We start from the raw sequence: 16008 nt of genomic DNA on the forward strand, positions 1-16008 counted from the left end.
GAGAACATTGCTAAGATATATGTCAGATAATGTTTTGCCTGTGTTTTCTCCTAAGAGGTTTATAGAGTCTTGTCTTATGTTTAAGTCTTTAATTCATTTTGAGTTTATTTTTGTTTATGGTTTGAAGGAGTATTCTAACTTCATTGATTTACATGCTACTGTTCAGTTTTCCCAGCACCATTTGCTGAAGAGACTGTCTTTACTCCATTTTATATTTTTGCCTCCTTTGTCAAAGATTAATTGACCAAAAGTTTATGGGTTTATTTCTGGGCTCTCTATTGTGTTCCATTGATCCATGTCTGTTTTTGTATGAATACCATGCTGTTTCGAATACTGTAGCTCTGTAATATTGTCTGAAGTCTGGGAGGTTTATTCCTCCAGCTTTATTCTTTTTCTTTAGCATTGCTTTGGCAATTCTGGCTCTTTTATGATTCCATATAAATTTTAGTATTATTCTAGTTCTGTGAAAAATGTCCTAAGTAATTTGATAGGGATCACATTAAATCTGTAGGTTGCTTTGGGTAGTATGGCCATTTTAACAATATTAATTCTTCCAATCCAAGAACATGGGATATCTTTCCATTTCTTTAAGTCCTCTTTAATTTCCTTAGTCAACATTTTGTAGTTCTCTGCATATAAGTCTTTCACTTCCTTAGTCAGGTTTATTCCCAAGTATTTTATTGTTTTGGATGCAATTTTAAAAGGGATTGTTTCTTTACTTTTCTTTTCTTATATTTCATTGTTAGTGTAAAGAAATGCCACTGATTTCTGTATGTTATTCTTGTATCCTGTTACCTTACCGAATTCTTTTATCAGCTCTAGTAGTTTTGGTGTGGAGCCTTTAGGGTTTTCTATATATAGTATCACGTCATCTACATATAATGACAATTTTACCCCTTCCCAATTTGGATTCCTTTTATTTCTTTTTCTTGTCTAATTGCTATAGTTAGGACTTCCAATAATATAATCAATAGAAATGGTGAGAGTGGGCATCCTTGTCTTGTTCTGAATTTTAGCAGGAAGGCTTTCAACTTTTCGCCTTTGAGTGTTGTGCTGGCTGTAGGTTGTAATAAATAGCTTTTATTGTGTTGAGATATGTTCCCTCTATACCCACTTTGGTAAGAGTTTTTATCATAAATGGGTGTTGAATTTTATCAAATGCTTTTTCTGCATCTATTGAAATGATCATGTGATTTTTGTCTTTTCTTTTGCTGATGTGGTGTATCATGTTGATTGATTTGTGTAGGTGGAACCACCCTTGTGTCCCTGGGATGAACCCAACTTGATCATGGTGTATAATCTTCTTAACACGTTGTTGGATTCTGTTTGCTAATATTTTGTTGAGGATTTTTGCATCTATGTTCATCAATGATATTGGCCTATAGTTTTCTTTTTTGGTAATGTCTTTGTCTCTCCTTGATATCAGGATGATGATGGCTTCATAGAATGAGTTTGGGAGTACTCCCTCCTCTTTAATCTTTTGGAAGAGTTTAAGAAAGATCGGTATGAGTTCTTCTTTGTATGTTTGTTAGAATTCCCCAGTGAAGCCATCTGGTCCTGGACTTTTGTTTGCAGGGAGGTTTTTTATTGCTGATTCTATTTCACTTCTAGTGATTGGTCTTTCCATATGATCTATTTTTTCTTGATTCAGTTTTGTTGGACTATATGTTTCTAGAAACTTGACCATTTCTTCTAAGTTGTCCAATTTATTGCCTTATAGTTGTTCATAGTATTTTCTTATGATTTTTTGTATTTCTATGGTGTTGATTATAATTTCTCCATTTTCATTTCTTATTTTGTTTGTGTCCTCTCTCTTTTCTTCTTGGTGAGCCTGGCCAGAGGCTTGTCAATTATGTTTACTCTTTCAAAACAAGAGCTCTTGGTTTGATTGGGTTTTTTTTTTCTATTTTTTTAAATCTCTATTTTATTTATTTCCTTCCTGACCTTTATTATTTCTTTTCTTCTGCTGACTTTAGGTTTTATTTGTTCTTCTTTTTCTAATTCTTTTAGGTGGTAGGTTAGGTTGTTTATTTGAGATTGTTCTTGTTCTTTGAGGAAGGACTGTATCACTATGAACTTCCCTGTTAGCACTGGTTTTGCTGTATCCCATAGATTTTGTGTGGTTATGTTTTCATTGTCGTTTGTCTCAAGGTATTTTTTCATTTCTTCTTTGATTTCATCATTGACCCATTGATTTTTTAGTAGCATGCTATTTAGTCTCCATGCTGTCTTTTTTCCTCTTTTGTTTTTCAGTGGTTGATTTTAGTTTCATTCCATTGTGGTCAAAGAAGATGCTTGAAATAATTTTTATCCTCTTAAATTTGTTAAGGTTTCTTTTATGCCTGAGTATGTGGCCTGTCCTAGAGAATGTTCCATGAGCACTTGAAAAGAATGTATATTCTCTTTTGGGGGGATGTAATGTCCTAAATATATCAACCAGGTTCAAGTGTTTTATTGTGTCATTTAATATCTCTGTTGCTTTTTTGATTTTCTGTCTGGAAGACCTGTCTAATGATGTTAGTGAGGTGTTAAAGTCTCCTACTATTATTGTATTCCCATCAATTTCTCCCTTTATGTCTGTTAGTATTTGTTTTATATATTTAGGTGCTCCTGTGTTGGGTGCATATATGTTTTTGCTTGTCTGTAAAATTCTTTCTCTCCCCTTCTATTGTAAAGGATAGCCTTGCTGGATAGAGTATCCTAGGTTGCAGCTTTTTGTCATTCAGGACTTTGAATATATCTTGCCACTCCCTTCTGGTCAGCAGTGTTTGTGTAGAGAAATCAGCTGAAAGCCTTATGGGAGTTCCCTTGTAACTAACTCTTTATCTTTATGGTTTCTATTTCCTTTTCACAGTATTCTCTGTATTCATAGTCTCTTACTTTCTTCAGTGTTTTTATCATCCTCTTTTTGAACTCATGATCTAGTAGACTGTTAAGGTCTCTCTCATTGTTTGTTCTTTCAGGCGACTTCTCTTATTATTTTAATTGGGAGTGGTTCCTCTGCTTCTTCATTTTGCTTATATTTCTCTGGCTCTATGGATTTGGGAGTATCAGTTATCTACTGTGGTCTTGAAGGGCTGTTTTATTTTTTGTTTGTTTTTATTTAAATGGGAGCATTCCTGTGTACGCTGTGTGCATCTAATAGTTTTGCTGCGAGGGCTGTTGTTAGCATGGATGGTTGTCTTTCTTCTATGTGTGTTGGCTGCTATCCCTTTGACTGGGGGTATGGTTGGTGTTGTGGTGATCAGAGCCTGCCTTGATTGTTGTTGTTGAGTCAGGCCTCCTTTTTTGTTCTGTGGTTGCCACAGCCTTGACAGGGGCTGGGTCTTCTCCCCTGTTGCTTGAATAGAGGCTTCTAGACTTGTTTCTGAGCTGTGGTGTGTGGTATACTGGGTTGGAGTGCTTCAGCTGGGAAGAAGAGTGGGCAGGAGATGTCCACTGGGAAGTGCCCTCTGTGGTGTTGTCTGTCACTAGTTATGAGCGCTTACAAAGTACTCTTTGTTGACGCTGCCTTTGTCCCCACCTTAGCTGTGGGAATGTTGGCCACCTGCTCTGATGTGTCCCAGGTTCTGGGCCCCAGGAACCACCAGTGCAGATCCACCAATGTCAGGTGCTAGGACCCACGAGAGCAAACATGGAGTCACACACCCTGAATCTGTGGTGCACCATGGAGTCAGCACAGACCCCAGCCCCACCTCCACGTAGCTACAATATGGTATGCTGGCCTGTTGTAAAAACCTGTACTCACCCCTGCCATGTGCCAGAACTCCACTCACTGCCTGTTTGTCCCAGAGGTGCAGGTCCACAAAGGGTCCAGAGAGAGCAAATCCACCCTCTCTGCCTGAGGCTTTAAACAAATCTCAGTCCTGCCTGTGAAGTTGCAGGGCCACTGTGTATGGATTCAGCTTTCAGCCCTGCCTCCATGCAGCAGTGATGGCTATGACCAAGCCCCAGTTCTCTTCTCGTGACAACACACCAAAAATGGAGCCAAGTGGAGAAAGTGGCTATGGTGCAGCTGTGTTGTGGCCCTCCCCGCCATGCACACCAGCAGTGGTGCTTTTTTATGGGGGTCCCAGGCTGTTCTGTTCTGCACACACCCCCAGCCAGAGGTCACACCACCCTCCAGTCCCCTGAGGCTGCCTCTATGCATTGGGCCCCAGCCCACTGCCGGGCTCCTCACAAATCTCAAGCAGCCAGTCCCCTGGTGGCTCATGTCTAGGGCTGGGGATCACAGGGACCCTCCATGCCAGTCTCTCCAGTTCTGTCTGCCAAGTGACTGCCACTTTCTCTTCTGAGCCTCGGAAGCTCTGCTTCTGTCCCTGCTGACCTCCCAGCTGGAGAAGGGGCATCCCAGCATGAGGGTGCCTTTCTCCCTATGCAGCTTCCTCCCTTCAGGACCAGTCCTGTACTGATTTTTTTCTCTCTTTCTCTTACTGGATTTTGGGAGAGTCCTGTATTTTTAAGCAAGAGACATTCTGCTAGAGTTCAGTAGGTGTTCTGTGTGATTCAGTGGGTTTGGAGATATAATTCTTGGTGTATTTGTGGGAGCAGGTAAACTGTGAGTTTGTCTTTCTACTCCGCCATCTTGGCACCTCTGAAACAGACATTATGATTCATTTAAAGTGAGAGGGTTGCACAGAATGGTTCATCAGTTTTCTCAAGTTGTTAGTAAGGGTGGAGAATTGGTTTCTAACTGGACTTCTGAAGTAACCTCTGTTAATGGTATTAATTACCCTTATATATGAAAATGTAAATTTTGGATCTATTCTATTTAATTATGTATGCATGAAAAGCAGAAGGCAGTCAGTAAACTTTTGTGGTAGGCAGAATAAGTCACTTTAAAAATCACCACATCTAAATCCCTAGAACCCCTGAATATGTTAAATTACATGGCAAAGGGGAATTAATTTTGCAGATGGAATTATGGTTGCTTATCAGATGACCTTGATCCAGGGAGAAATTATCCTGTATTAATCCGGTGAGCCCAATGTAATCACAAGGAAATACAGAAATACTGAAGAGAGAGGCAGAAGAGTTAGTATTAGAGGGATGCATTGTGAGAAAGAGTTGACTGGCCAATACTAGCTTTGAAGATGGAAGGGGACAATGATCCAAGAAATGCATACAGTCTCTAGAAGCTGGAAAAGGCAAGAAAGTGGACTTTCCTCTTGGCCCTGATCATACTTTGATTTTATCACAGTGAGACCCATTTCAGACTTCTGACCTCTAAAACCATGGGATAATAAATTCATGTTATTAGGTTTGTGGTAATTTGTTACAGCAGAAGCAGGTGACTAATACAGCTTTCACATTCCAAGGTTACAGAATGAGTTTTGATTCCTTGTGTCAACTGAAATAAACACGCAGCCTAAAAGTTGAGAGTTATGTTTTATTTGGCGTGAGGACTTGAGTCAGGATGACAGCCTCTCAGATGGCTCTGAGGGACTGCTCCGAAGAGGTACGGGAGGAGCTAGGATATATAGGAGCTTTACAACAAAGACCAAGTAGTTGGAAAGATAAAAAATTACTTGTTATCTAAAGAAAACCAGGCATCTCAAGTTAAAAAATTTAGTGCTTTTCTTTGTATGGGAGGAAGCAAACATTTGGGCTCATTGAATTCATTCCTTTGACAAGCATCTAGCTATCTAGGGCCACTATCTTGTCCTTTCTTATTCTGAGTCCCCTCAGAATGCACCATTGTGAGTGGCTGCAGAGGCCGGGCTGCAGGCTTGTCTTCACTGGGGGGTGGAGGCAGCGGCTGATGACTTGATGGCTTCAGCATTCTTTGTTTACTGCTATGGTTTGCAGTATTTTTCGTTCACACTTGCTAATCCATTACTGGAGTTTACTGACAAAAGTCGGAAATTGGAAGTCTTGGCCTGACTTAGCTTCATTGTTAATATCATTTTCATTTAAACTATGTGTAAAGAAAGTCTACATAATATTCTATAATTTCTGAACATTTTCTTTTCTCTAAAACAAGCTATGTCTATTTTTATTCCATTTAAAGCATATTATAATCGTTAAAATTATAGACATAGGCACCCAAAATTACCCAGAAAAGAGAGACATCAAGTCCTATGGTCCATGATTTAAACTTTTCTGCCTGTTGCTTCACCTTCCTTGCTCTCTTTGTTTTTCCTCTTCTTTTCTATCTACCTTCACCTGTCCTTTGTTTAACTCTCAAAACAATGATCTCAAAACTAATACTTCCCTGGCTAAAGATACATTAGAATGCATCCTTTTTTTTTAAAAGTCTCAGTATCCTAATATTTTTATTTCACTTCTTTCCTCTTTTAATAATAATAATAATAATAATAATAATAATAATAATAATAATAATTTATTAAGTACTTACTATGTGCCAATATTATGTTAAATACTTTACATACATTATATCATTTAATCCTCATAAAACTCTAGGAGATAAGTACTCTTATTATTTCTGTTTTTCAGATAAGAAAAGGGAGTCATAAAGAGTGTAGCAACTTGCCCTATGTCCTTCAGCTCAAAAGTGAAAGAGCTGGGATTCAAATCCAGAGAAGTGTCCACTTCAGGTCAGTGATCTTAACCTTACATTCAACTTCACATTCTGCTGCCTTCTTGTTTAGTTTCACCCTGGGAGCAGTTCCTAGACTCACTCCTAAGCAAAATGTACCTGAATTATGCACAGTGCTTAAGACAACAAAAGACAAAAGTGTTAAGTGCTCTGTCCTAAGGAGAACCAAGCTGGTTAAGAAATAAATAGAGCAAAAAATGGAGAAGGTGAGAAATCCAGGCAGATATTGTGCATGCAAAAGTCAAAGTTATCCATATCAGAAGGTAGACCCTGAGAATATTAAGGAAGGGCCCTTGGCTTTTTTAGTTTCATATTTTGAGCACTTAGTGCGAAGTTCAAAGTACAGTGACTGTTCCACTGGTGATTTTAAACCTGGGCTTACTAGACCACCAGGGATGTGATGATAATATTTGGAGAATTCATGTGTTTTGCTGTCAATATTCTAAAAATGTTGAAGCAAATTATCTATCTACAAAGATAAGGCTGTACAGACTGTTTAAAAAGATGAATTTCTTGGCTATTGTCTAGAATTATACCAGTTCTGTAAGGTTATATCCTGGTGCTTCATGATGACCAGAAGCTTTGATTAACAGGTGTGTATGTGTAATAGAATAAGAAACCAAATATTGTTTAAAATAAATTTTGTTTGCCAAACAAAAGATTTCAAAACACAAGACCCAGGGAGTGTCATGAATTATAAAAGCTTTACTTAATGATGAAGAAGTTGAGAACCATAAGGTGTACTCAAATGTTAATTAAACATTGAGTGAATAGGTTCAAATTTTGTCTCCAAATATCCCCGGTTATAACCTAATGCTTCTATTAACAGACGAATGAATTGCTTTTTTTAGTCTTCATACTTTAGTGCTAATTAGCTTCTCAACTCAACTTCTGTGACAGGTGATATGTAGCTGAGATCAGGCCACAGAAGGAATACGAGTTTTAATCAGAAGAAGACTAATTTTCTGGAAAGGGTTACACAAGTTTACCTAGTAGGAAGTATTAATGGGTTAGTTTCTGTTGGACTGGGGGATGTAGGTGTAGAAGAGAGTAACATAAAAGAGAAGGAAAAGTATGGAAAGAAAAGCTAATACAACTAGAAGCAAACATTGTCTATTATAAAATTTACCTATTCCTGGCAATTTCAACCAAAATAAGAGCCATTAATAAATAATTTCTGGGCTTCTACTTTACAGGACTGTGCTATATAAAATATGACTCTTGATCTTTGTCCTCAAGGAGACGTGAGATTTAAGCACAGGGCTGGTGCTAGAATGAAGAGAGTATGGCCCTTCATCTAAGCATATGAAAATGCAAATAATGACATAAAATAAACCATAATTTCATTCAACAATACAGTAGATATCTTGAGGCAGTACCAAAAGAATTAACCAGAAACAAGAAATGATGCAAAATTTGGGGAAGGGAGCCATCATTATGGCCTGGAATCAAGAGGTACAGACAGTGTGCTGGGGTCTGGAGGGGGCATACATCTGACAAGCCCTATATTCCTAGACATGTACCACACTGGATTACTCTTACTAAAATAGACTTTGTTTCATTCCCTCTTCTCCTAATAAATAGAAGAGAGCAGCTGAAGTTCAAGGGACCCCTTGTTCTTCTCATGACAGCTCTAATATTCTCAACCTAGCTGGCAAATGCTGTAGTACTAATCAGAGTCCTGGGCCCATAGATCCACTCAGTAAATACCTGCTAATTGTATGGTAAAGCATAAAAAACATTTAACTTGGAGAAGATCTCACCAAATGGTGATTATACCGCTTCCCAGCAGCATGATCTTGGGTTAGTTACATGTTGATTTTTTTCCCCTTATCTGTATAACAGGACTCCTAACTTCTATAAGAGGTTAACCATAAGCATAACTGAAATAACATATAAACATCTGATGCCTATTAGACACTCAAATGTTGATTATAAATTTGGAAGGTGACCATATTGCTGTAGACAGATGGAGATTGACACCTGTCCTTGAGGGAAGTTGTATGGGATTTAGAAATTGAGCCCTGCTGGTCCTCGATTGTCTTACCTACAAATGAAGGCCTTAAACAAGTGGATGTGGAGGGTCACTGAAATTCTAATGGTCTTTGTTTTGAGAAGCAAGTTGTTGGTGAACCATCTAATCAAATTCTTTCTAGGCCCCAAAGCACTGATACAATGCTGAATACAAAAAAAAAAAAAAAAAAAAGTGAAAAACTCACCACTAACTGAAAAGACAGCATAGCATCTCTCTCCTCATTGGGCATATGCTTCTATCTTGGATATATATCAGTTGGTGCCAGCCAGTAGTGATATTATTAGACTGGGGAAAACAAAAACAAAAAGTAGTGAGCATTTTTTTGAGCCAAATTAATTAAATTTGATAAGAAACTACATATTATTCAGGGATTCTTCCTATTACTTAGATATCAAATTGTCTTTTCATTATACAGAGCTAATAAAGGGTAGTAATTTTTTTATTGAAATTACCTTTCATAGGAAAATGAAAAGTTGGCAACTCTTTGTTAATTTCCCAGTTTTTTCATTGTTGATTAATTTTTAGTTTCATAAAATTTGAAGGTCTAGAAATCACTGACCTATAGCACCAACCAATAAATAGTTTTTATTTATATCATTAGCATTGACATTATCATGAACCATGTTGAGAGGAAATTTTCTGAAAGGAATATCTGATTGTTTACTGAAAAGTACCAAGTTTTTAAAGCCTCATCGACATTTCTCAGCATCAAAGCCTAACCCTTCCCAAGTACCTCCCTCCAACACCCCTACTCCGGGGAGGAAAAGATGAGAGAAGAAGGAGCGAAAGTCAGATTTTGTTCTGCTCCTGTGGGATCCTACTGACTGAAATATTTACAAGTGTGGAAATGATGCAGAGGAAGCCCAGTTATTGCTGGAAAAGAAAGGTCGAAATTGGGCTGGCAGCATCTTCAGTGAGCCAGCTCAGAAGGCTTCGCTGCCCTAACCTAGCTCCAGGCAAGTAGCTATCAGGCCTGTTTGGGGTAAGCGTTACAAAATAGATAAAATAACCAGCAACAGTTTTAATGTCAGAGCTGCTGCATGAGTTGCCACACTCCCCACAGAGTAATATAACCACATTGTAGAGGATTTTCATGAGATAAAATTTTAACAGGTATATTAGAAAAACAGCGAAGTAACTCAGTAAAATTTTAAAGTCCATGCATAGTGGTAGATTTTAAATCCATAGTAAAGGCTTGATTTTGACTACCTTCTGACTAACTTTCAAAGACACTTCTATCATAAATAAATAAACTTTTATAATGACTGGAGATATTTTCTGACTTAGTTATGAAATTATTAATCTATAAATGATTTGCAAGGGTGAAAAAATGCTATTGTTGCTGCTATTTTTCTATTTATCAGCAATATTTTTCATATCCTTATCATTGTCTCTTTATTGAATTTGACTTGAAAAGTAATGTTTATTTGCATATGTCAACTTTGAGTGTTTTGGTGAATTATATCAGACTGGCTATTCAGACATATTGACATTAAGTAAAGAGAAACAAAGAGAACCTAGGAAGTGACTCTGAGAGCTCATCAGATCAATCTGTTATCAGAACCAAGAACATTTATTTAGAAGTTTGGTTTGCTCAAACTGTATCAAGCCCCAACCATAGTCCTAGATAGTTATTAATCTGAACATAGATTCATATATGAGGGAATATGCCAAACAACCTCAGGTCAGTCAGACAGGAGTAGTTGCAATAATACAAACAGACTGAACAATGGCAATGACGATGTATATTTCCTGGAGAAAGAACATGCCCTGCTACATAATGGCATTATCTGATCCTCAGTAAAGGTTTGCTATTTTACTGCTCAGGAGTGCATCCCACCCTTTGACCTCTTCTTCTGAGTTGAGAATTATTAATTGTTCATGTTGTGATTCTATTTATCTGTTAGAGAAGACAGTAAAGAATTTCACCTCTTTCGCCTTTTTATGCATCATATGTGACTGGACAGCCTATATAAAAGTGATTAAAATTCATACCAGAACACCGTTCATGCATACACCTGTCTTCCTCAGGTTTATTCTGACAATGTGTGTGTGTTTGGTAGTGTTGGAAAGGAAGATAATAAGTATAGCCAAGTATATTTTGACAAAACACTTGAATATCGTAAAGAAAAATTTAGTATTTTTTTAAGCCAAAAAAAAAAAAGACCATTCATCAACTAATCTATTAAAGTTGAATTGGTTTGAGATATATGTTTATTTTCTTTAACAGTTTTATTTTGTGTTTTGATTTTGAAAATTAATCTTAAATTCTTCCCCCCATCCTCATATGCCTATAAGTTTTAAAGATACTCTCGCCAGTCAAAGTAGATTTCCAGAGATATGTGTGTGACAGGTGGGGAAGGTGGCACACCCAACCTTAATATCGCCCCTGCCTTTAGACTTACTGCAAAATTCTTTAAACATAGTATTATGTTTTAATCACATCATTGAAAAAAATCAAAAGTATGAATTTTTAAATATTTTTTTCAAAACTAGAGCATAGTCTAAAGAATATTTATGAACTCCTGCTACCTCAAGAACACAGGACAGGCATGGTTATTCAAGTGTGGCTCTGTGACCAAGTCATGCAGGGTAGGGTTTTATTTCTAGACTTTCAGTCAAGAAGTTTTAGAGAATGAACATGTAGATTACATCTAAATTAATTTCCTTTGAAATCAGTATGTTATTCTGGGAAAGCAGAGGAGTATATATACTACATTAATGTGCAGGATTTGAATGGACCACTCTAAGAACAAGCTATATATTTATACATAGGGATGTGTATATGTACATACACAGTTTAATAGTCTAATAAAAAAGAACCCAGAGGCTTATATTCAAACATAAATGCACATATTCATATTTTATGCCCAAGCACAATTCTGACATCATTGACACTTTGCATTGGAATAGGACAAGCTGGTGTCACCAAACAGGAAAATTAATTCTCTGAATCTTTAGTATGCTCATGGAAGCCATATAATTCATTATAAGCATGTGGCCAATAGAAAGACAAACAAACAGCATGTGTATCCTATTAGATCTAAATCATAGCAGGGAGCCGAGCTGGTGGAAATATAGTGCATCCAGCCTTAAGCATTCTGAGTTGTACTCATGAATGACTTACTATGTGCCTGGGTTCTACTACAGTTCCTTATAAATTACACAGGATTTTATACATTGTGCCTCTTCCCAAATCAGCTGTCTTCATAAGAGGCTCATGCATTATGGAGCCAGGGGAATACTCAGGACCAGCCCAAGAATGCTGTGTCCATAGGGGCAGAGGCAAAATAAACATCAGTCCCTACTTAATGCACAAAGAATGCAGGTCCTTAAACATCAGATGCTCCTGAAACGCCACCTAAGAAAAGATTACTGGCTGGCCTCAAGAAGTATGTGACTGGCAGTTTGGAGTAGATAATTTTAAGCTGTCATGAAGTTGGGGAGCCTAACTGGTTAAATCTTTTGCAAGACTATTGGTTCTCCAAACACTCCCCACAGTATCTAACACACAAATACAGTTTATTGAGCATCAGCTAAGGTTATTTTCCACCCACCCCTACTACATTATTCAGACTAATATAAGAATTAAGGTCAATGAAAAGGAAATAAGTAAAACCCTAGGTGTCTAAAAGTTCTTTGTTTAGACAAGTTTTTTTTTTTTTTGATTTGGAAATAGCAGCACACATTAATGAATACCCTGCTTTTAAATTTCCAAATAAATTTAGTAATATTTTACACTTTAAAAACTGTATTCTTGAACCTACATGGAAGGGATGTTTTGAGTTCTGTGATACAAGGCTAACCAGTTGAAAAGTGAAATAGTCAGTTAATACTATTCCAACCAATGAGCATGTTTCTTAGAAAACAAGATTTTTTTTAAAATGGAAACTAGATATATAGGCTCTAAAAACAGACAAATTTTATATATTTTGTTCACTGTTATATTGCTAGTGACTAGACCATAAGGTATTCAATACATATTTGTTAAATGGGGGAAATAAATCAATGCTTTGTGACACATGTCAGAGAGAGAACACAGCTCTGAACAACTGATGTGATTATCACAGTGGAGTTTATTTTTCTATGTGTGTATGCTCAGAAATCCAGAAGATAAGGCTTGAAGCAAGTTTTAATGAATATCTGTTCTGATCTGATATTTATGAATGGTCAGAACAGTTTCAGAGGGGTCTGTTAGGGACGTATTTGGCTACAAATAACAGAAAACTGCCTCAGTGGTCCTAACAGACCAGTCTTTGTCTTCTGCAACAAGAAGTTTGGGTAAGTAGTACAGGCAAGATGTGGCAGCTCAATACTGCTACTAGGAACATTCATTCTTTCCATCTACCTTTTCAGTTCTGCCAGACATAGTTTGTAGGCTCTTGGTCTCAAGCTTGGCATCTTATGATTGCAAGAAAGATGCTTGCTTCTATGTCCTATGCTAATATTTCATCAGGCAAAAAAGGAAAGATAAAGGAGTGAAGAGGAAGTCAGGAATGGATGGTGACTACATCAGAAACCAACAGCTTTCCCATCAGTGCCAGTAGACATCTGCTTACGTATCATAGAGTAGGACTATGCCACGTGATTAGAATGCCATGGAATGTGGGAAAGAAAGTGATTTTAGTTGGGGAGTTTGCTGCATCTCCAAAAAGCCAGAGTCCTACAGACAAAGCAGAAGTGAAAAGAGATATTGTGTAGGCGTCTAGCCATGTCTGACCTTGGACTGAAGTGAAGAAATTAGTTCAATTGTCGTAACATGAAATCTGAGCAGCACTCCTCTGAGTTTTATCCTTCTGAAAAATAAATTCAGACTAGTTCTGTGGGGCAACAGTTTTAGTGGACATTTTTTCATGATTGAATTAATTCAGAGTGTGTGGTTTTCATAAATAGTTTAATGGGTGAAAATTTCTTGATGGATTTTTATCCTGCATTTGTGGCCTAGGGGAAAAAATACTGCCTTTCTACTGCCCTGAACTTAGGGTCTTCTAGTCTCTGGATCAAGTTCTTCCTTATTTCTCCTTTCAAAAGGAGAAAATTGCCATTTTCTCTAAGTAGCTTTCTGAGAAGGAGTATTATAAAGGTATTCATACCAAAATGTGGATGTTTGACAGTGTCTTTCTATGTTGTCCCATTTGGGGCTATTTGAAGTTTAATGAGATAATTGCCTAAAAGTCAATCTCTATGTTCAGAAACCACTGAAAAAGTGGTCAAGAGAAATATTTTTGAATAGAAGAATCTTAACTTTAGCTATATAGTCACCCATATGGGCAGGCATCTTTCTAAGAATAGAACTTTGTTTTTATTTACCAAGAGTGGTATAAAAGTAAAAATAATCTTTCTCTCTTTACTCCTTGACAATGTGCGAGTGGAACAATGATTCCTTTAGATGACCTATGCTAATCTTGTACTTCTACAGCTCTTTGCTTGCAGAAATATAAGCAATTTAATAGTAGTCAGGAGTTGGAGAGGCTCAAATCTTTAATAAGGTTCTGGCCCTTAACTTGGATTCATTACTTTTATATTAGGACAAACCTTTTACTAATCTAATATATGGAGTGTTTGGCAGAAAGTATAATGTAGACCAACCTTTGTGAATTTTAGAAAACTAGAAAGAGGGGAGGGAGTAAGTTGTTCATGACTAAGACAATGGGAGCTGTTGTTGCAGGTGTTCATGAATGTTGTATGTGCACCCAGGAAGTCTTTATAGTCTTCAATTTGTCTTCATGACAAACCACACAGCCTTGTCATGTATGTACTGCTCACCACCCTACTTGCTCCTATAATTTTCCTTTCCTGCCTGAGGGCTTAACATTCTTGGCAAAGAAGAAGCCTAATGGGAAATATTCATTGACTTCTCATTGAAGCAGTGTTGTTTCTGCATGGAAGCCAGGCTCAAGGAGTGTAGCTACAGCTCCCAGAACAACTTCCTTGATTTTACAAGAAGGGCTCCGAGGATCACTTATGCCTCAATAATGTGAGCAGAAACTCTCTTTCTAAGGTTTCACAGAAATGCACACCACCCTCCCTTTACTCACATTGCTCTAGGACCTTGCCTTTAGGGAATCAGAATGTGGGGTCTAGGTCTATCTGGACCAGAGACATCTGAAGGGGCATTTTCTCTACTGTTATTTGCTCTGTGACCCCTCTCATCTCCATCCTGTTATCTCCCATGCAGTCTTCCTTCTGAGGCTATGTGCAATCTTTCTCTCTGTTGGACTAAATAACAGTTCCAAGCTTTCTGCCCTAGGATGGGAGTAAGGGATGAAGTTGTGCAGAATAAATGTAAATGGACCTTCCTCAATAATTGTCAAGGGACAAAGAATGTTAGAGGAGAATTTCTTTGCCCACACATGGAGGACATTATCCCTGACTGTTCAAAATAAGCCTCTCAGTCTCAGAGAATCCTATCCCTCAGGAATGCCACAAGAATATCCCCAATTAGCAGAATGTAATTACTTGAGTGGGAATCATATATTTAATGATGAACCCCTCCTCCCAAATGGCATTAGCACTTGAATAATTTAGAAGGAAAGAACAATTAAATATAAGAAGACCCTCCTTAGAGTTAGGGGAAGTTTGTGCCTGTGCTCATGCACATGCATGCTGTAACGGAGGATTAGTACTAGAGAAGTTTAACCAGCTCTGAGGTGGAACTGAGTTGATATTTTCAATTTATAAACAGCTCATTTAAATACATAGAGTGATGTAAAGATCCCAGATAGACAAATGGACAAAAGTTATTGAGGCAACTTATTCAGGAGAAAATAAAATGAGGAAACAAGAAAAATGCTCACCTTCAGGAGGAATTCAAAACATGCAGATTAAAATGACAATAAAGGCCTATTTTATATCTATTGAAGTAAGAAAAACTTTAAAAAATAATATTATGTAATGCTATTGAGATTGTGGAGAAGTCAGTATCTGAACTTACTGCTGACTATAATGTAAAACTTTTGGAAACAAATCTGATCATTCTATTATATCAAAAGCCCTGAGAAATGTTTATGACTAGTGATCCTAAGAAGTAACTCAATAAAATCTTAAAAACAACATGAACTGAGAGTAATTGCTGTATTTTCTATAATAGCAAAAATTAGAAACAAATATTTTTAAAAGCACAATAGTTACAAATTATGAAGTAACCATTCAATGGAAAGTACTATGTCTTTTACAACAGATGATTAAAATGTGCTAGAATATGATACAGGAAATAAAAAATTTTAAATTTAGATTACACTATCGATATAGCTATGTAAAATAGGTAACTATATATATGTGCAAACACTATGAAGAAATTTATGAAATGGTATTAATGTGTTAGTGTGGTATGATTTTCAGGGATTTATATTTATTCTGTAACTTATTTTAATATGATGAAAAAATCTGTAATGAGTTTATTGAGGAGCTTCAA

General features: G+C 37.0%; 1 long non-coding RNA gene across 2 annotated transcripts in view; it reads left to right on the forward strand.

Moving 5' to 3' along the window:
* Nucleotides 1-16008, forward strand: part of LOC105076878 (uncharacterized) — a 487483-nt gene that overhangs the window by 27580 nt on the left and 443895 nt on the right. For both annotated transcript variants that reach the window (XR_012507612.1, XR_006728364.2), the window contains exon 3: nucleotides 6457-6557. This is a non-coding gene — a long non-coding RNA (uncharacterized LOC105076878). The remainder of the gene's footprint in view (nucleotides 1-6456; nucleotides 6558-16008) is intronic.

This window comes from Camelus bactrianus, chromosome 6 (assembly GCF_048773025.1).
Source record: "Camelus bactrianus isolate YW-2024 breed Bactrian camel chromosome 6, ASM4877302v1, whole genome shotgun sequence".
NCBI lineage: Eukaryota > Metazoa > Chordata > Mammalia > Artiodactyla > Camelidae > Camelus > Camelus bactrianus.